The sequence below is a fragment of the Nanorana parkeri genome, unplaced genomic scaffold (assembly GCF_000935625.1).
Source record: "Nanorana parkeri isolate BGI_ZX_2015 unplaced genomic scaffold, ASM93562v1 scaffold2648, whole genome shotgun sequence".
In the NCBI taxonomy this organism is placed as follows: Eukaryota; Metazoa; Chordata; class Amphibia; order Anura; family Dicroglossidae; genus Nanorana; species Nanorana parkeri.
The window spans coordinates 113,227-118,583 of NW_017308916.1; positions in this window are offsets into that span (position 1 = coordinate 113,227).

Genomic DNA, 5,357 nt, shown 5'->3' on the forward strand with positions numbered 1-5,357 from the left:
GGGGAGGGGGGGCAGGGGATTCGGTTGATGTGTGTATATGCGACGATCCACTGTAAGATAAGCATTCCAGCACAGTTTGTTGTACATTTCTAGTCCAGTCGGTTCTCACTGTTGTTCATAATAGAAGACGGGGATGTACAGGAGACGAAGAATACGCCAATTATCCCAAAACGAGAGAAGACGATGCGCTGCTGGCTGTATGGGGGGGAGGGGGGAGAACTGGTCTGTCTGGCCTTCCCGGTGATACAGAATTGGTTTTAGCATATGGAAGTATTTTTTCACATTTTCTTTGTATAAAGTTTGTATTAAATCAAAACATTTCCTTTTGAATAATTGCCTTGGTGTCAGGATACGGTTTTGTTTTTTTTGCACGTTCTTTGTTTTGCGGGAGGTGGGTTGTTGGTGATGAGACCCTGAGCTCCGGGGTAAGCAAGTATCGCCCGATTACTGTATTCTTGCTTGAATCTTGGGGGATGTTTTATAAATCGTTCACACAGCACTCTCTCCACTAGGTGGAGCTGAGGAGCCTGGGAATTTCCTGCTGTGCATCAGCCCCCTAGTGTCCTTCCCTTATTTCTTCCAGATCTGTGCAGTAATACTTGTGCAGGGTGACTGGTCTTGTCTCCGCCCCCCTCCTGTAATAAAGACCGCTCACTGCTGCTCTCTCTCCTTGTGCAGGGTGACTGGTCTTGTCTCCGCCCCCCTCCTGTAATAAAGACCGCTCACTGCTGCTCTCTCTCCTTGTGCAGGGTGACTGGTCTTGTCTCCGCCCCCCTCCTGTAATAAAGACCGCTCACTGCTGCTCTCTCTCCTTGTGCAGGGTGACCGGTCTTGTCTCCGCCCCTCCTGTAATAAAGACCGGTTACTGCTGCTCTCTCTCCTTGTGCAGGGTGACTGGTCTTGTCTCCGCCCCTCCTGTAATAAAGACCGGTCACTGCTGCTCTCTCTCCTTGTGCAGGATGACTTGTCTTGTCTCCGCCCCCTCCTGTAGTATAGACCGCTCACTGCTGCTCTCTCTCCTTGTGCAGGGTGACCGGTCTTGTCTCCGCCCCTCCTGTAATAAAGACCGATCACTGCTGCTCTCTCTCATTGTGCAGGGTGACTGGTCTTGTCTCCGCCCCCTCCTGTAATAAAGACCGGTCACTGCTGCTCTCTCTCATTGTGCAGGGTGACTGGTCTCGTCTCCGCCCCTCCTGTAATAAAGACCGCTCACTGCTGCTCTCTCTCCTTGTGCAGGGTGACTGGTCTCGTCTCCGCCCCTCCTGTAATAAAGACCGGTCACTGCTGCTCTCTCCTTGTGCAGGGTGACTGGTCTTGTCTCCGCCCCCCCTGTAATAAAGACCGCTCACTGCTGCTGGAAGTAGAGACAATGATATAGAAGTGCTGCTGACTGGAGGTGAGGGGGGGCGCAGCCCATTGGTGGGCACACAGAGGCAAGAGACACTGATATAGAAGTGCTGCTGACTGAAAATGAACCAATTCTAATAAAAATGGTCAGAAAAGAAAGGAGAGGTGAATGTCACCCTTCTCCTGATGTCCTCCCTCTGCATTCCCTATTGTAAGCCCAACCAAAAGCCGTACCCCTTAGTGCCTGCAACATGTTTCAGTGACAGTGCTGTGACATTAGCAGATGTCTGCAGACGGGATTTTATGTGTGCCATAAGAACTTTGTATTTAGAATCTGATGTAGTTATCAATATTGTCCAGCAGGGGGAGACCCAGACCAGGCTGACACTACTACGTACCATAGGACTGGTCAGCCATGTACACAGCGACTATTCTCTGATGACATCATCTGCTAATGTATTCAATCTGTATTCACTGTCCTGATTCCCTTCCTCAGACTTGAACAATGTGCCCGGAATGCATGCCAGGTAAGTGGCCTTTTGGCTTTGGAAATAACTTTAAACGAGTTTTCAATTAGTGCAAATCAGTGTTTAGTAAGCGGAAGTCTTCAGATGGGACATGTTATTAGCCTGCAGGCAGGGGGAGCGACATTAAAGGAAAACGCTGATCTACTCTGATGTCAAGGAAATATACACACGGGGGAGCCAGGCTGTATGTGGGACTGGATTTCTGAGGGTCAGTCCCCAGGTGCCCCAGGTATGTGAGGGTCAGTCCCCAGGTATGTGAGGGTCAGTCCCCAGGTATGTAAGGGTCAGTCCCCAGGTGCCCCAGGTATGTGAGGGTCAGTCCCCAGGTATGTAAGGGTCAGTCCCCAGGTGCCCCAGGTATGTGAGGGTCAGTCCCCAGGTATGTAAGGGTCAGTCCCCAGGTGCCCCAGGTATGTGAGGGTCAGTCCCCAGGTATGTAAGGGTCAGTCCCCAGGTGCCCCAGGTATGTGAGGGTCAGTCCCCAGGTATGTGAGGGTCGGTCCCCAGGTGCTCCAGGTATGTGAGGGTCAGTCCCCAGGTGCTCCAGGTATGTGAGGGTCAGTCCACAGGTGCTCCAGGTATGATGAGGCTCAGTCCCCAGGTATGATGAGGGTCAGTCCCCAGGTGCTCCAGGTATGTGAGGGTCAGTCCCCAGGTGCTCCAGGTATGTGAGGGTCAGTCCCCAGGTGCTCCAGGTATGTGAGGGTCAGTCCCCAGGTGCTCCAGGTATGTGAGGGTCAGTCCCCAGGTGCTCCAGGTATGTGAGGGTCAGTCCCCAGGTGCTCCAGGTATGTGAGGGTCAGTCCCCAGGTGCTCCAGGTATGTGAGGGTCAGTCCCCAGGTGCTCCAGGTATGTGAGGGTCAGTCCCCAGGTGCTCCAGGTATGTGAGGGTCAGTCCCCAGGTGCTCCAGGTATGTGAGGGTCAGTCCCCAGGTGCTCCAGGTATGTGAGGGTCAGTCCCCAGGTGCTCCAGGTATGTGAGGGTCAGTCCCCAGGTGCTCCAGGTATGTGAGGGTCAGTCCCCAGGTGCTCCAGGTATGTGAGGGTCAGTCCCCAGGTGCTCCAGGTATGTGAGGGTCAGTCCCCAGGTGCTCCAGGTATGTGAGGGTCAGTCCCCAGGTGCTCCAGGTATGTGAGGGTCAGTCCCCAGGTGCTCCAGGTATGTGAGGGTCAGTCCCCAGGTGCTCCAGGTATGTGAGGGTCAGTCCCCAGGTGCTCCAGGTATGTGAGGGTCAGTCCCCAGGTGCTCCAGGTATGTGAGGGTCAGTCCCCAGGTGCTCCAGGTATGTGAGGGTCAGTCCCCAGGTGCTCCAGGTATGTGAGGGTCAGTCCCCAGGTGCTCCAGGTATGTGAGGGTCAGTCCCCAGGTTCCCCAGGTATGTGAGGGTCAGTCCCCAGGTGCTCCAGGTATGTGAGGGTCAGTCCCCAGGTGCTCCAGGTATGTGAGGGTCAGTCCCCAGGTGCTCCAGGTATGTGAGGGTCAGTCCCCAGGTGCTCCAGGTATGTGAGGGTCAGTCCCCAGGTGCTCCAGGTATGTGAGGGTCAGTCCCCAGGTGCTCCAGGTATGTGAGGGTCAGTCCCCAGGTGCTCCAGGTATGTGAGGGTCAGTCCCCAGGTGCTCCAGGTATGTGAGGGTCAGTCCCCAGGTGCTCCAGGTATGTGAGGGTCAGTCCCCAGGTGCTCCAGGTATGTGAGGGTCAGTCCCCAGGTGCTCCAGGTATGTGAGGGTCAGTCCCCAGGTGCTCCAGGTATGTGAGGGTCAGTCCCCAGGTGCTCCAGGTATGTGAGGGTCAGTCCCCAGGTGCTCCAGGTATGTGAGGGTCAGTCCCCAGGTGCTCCAGGTATGTGAGGGTCAGTCCCCAGGTGCTCCAGGTATGTGAGGGTCAGTCCCCAGGTGCTCCAGGTATGTGAGGGTCAGTCCCCAGGTGCTCCAGGTATGTGAGGGTCAGTCCCCAGGTTCCCCAGGTATGTGAGGGTCAGTCCCCAGGTGCTCCAGGTATGTGAGGGTCAGTCCCCAGGTGCTCCAGGTATGTGAGGGTCAGTCCCCAGGTGCTCCAGGTATGTGAGGGTCAGTCCCCAGGTGCTCCAGGTATGTGAGGGTCAGTCCCCAGGTGCTCCAGGTATGTGAGGGTCAGTCCCCAGGTGCTCCAGGTATGATGAGGCTCAGTCCCCAGGTGCTCCAGGTATGATGAGGCTCAGTCCCCAGGTGCTCCAGGTATGATGAGGCTCAGTCCCCAGGTGCTACAGGTATGTGACAGTCAGTCCCCAGGTGCTCCAGGTATTTGGGGGTCAGTCCCCAGTTGCTCTAAGTATGTAAGGGTCAGTCCCCAGGTGCTCCAGGTATGTGAGGGTCAGTCCCCAGGTGCCCCAGGTATGTGAGGGTCAGTCCCCAGGTGCTCCAGGTATGATGAGGCTCAGTCCCCAGGTGCTCCAGGTATGATGAGGCTCAGTCCCCAGGTGCTCCAGGTATGATGAGGCTCAGTCCCCAGGTGCTACAGGTATGTGACAGTCAGTCCCCAGGTGCTCCAGGTATTTGGGGGTCAGTCCCCAGTTGCTCTAAGTATGTAAGGGTCAGTCCCCAGGTGCTCCAGGTATGTGAGGGTCAGTCCCCAGGTGCCCCAGGTATGTGAGGGTCAGTCCCCAGGTGCTCCAGGTATGTGACGGTCAGTCCCCAGGTGCTCCAGGTATGTGACGGGTACTTAAGGTGTATGATGGGCAGACTCTGGGGAGTCCTGGTCTGTGAGCCTCAGTTCTCGGGTCCACCAGATATGTGACGCTCAGTTCCTGAGCCCTCCTGGTATGCGAGGGCCGGTCCCTGGGTACTTGAGGTGTATGAGAGGCAGTGCACAGGTGCTCCAGTTATGTGAGGCTCAGTTCCCAAGTCCTCCTGGTATATGAGAGCCAGTCCCTGGGTACTTGAGGTGTATTGAGGGGCCCCAGGTATGTGAGACTTAGTTCTCAAGTACTCCAGGTATGTCATGTTTTATTCCCAGGTCCTCCAGGTATGCAAGGGCCAGTCCCCGGATACTCCAGGTGTGTGAGGGTCAGTCCCCGGATACCCCAGGTGTGGGAGGGTCGGTCCCCGGATACCCCAGGTGTGTGAGGGTCAGTCCCCGGGTACACCAGGTGTGGGAGGGTCGGTCCCCGGATACCCCAGGTGTGTGAGGGTCAGTCCCCGGATACCCCAGGTGTGTAAGGGTCGGTCCCCGGATACCCCAGGTGTGTGAGGGTCAGTCCCTCTCTTCTCTCTAATGATCAGAATGTCCTCTCAGTTCTCTCTCTTGTTGGATGATTTTGTAGCCGACAATCTCCAGGGACAGCCGTGTGTGAGAACCCCGGGGGGTCACATCTGCTTCCGGCAATCCTTCCATGCTCACTCGGATACCCCATGTCCCCCATAACACGTCCTCATATGTCACTATGTCTCGGTGAGCTCCTGACACGGATTTTTTACCTTCCATAAAGAGAACCCTCCTCCCCCA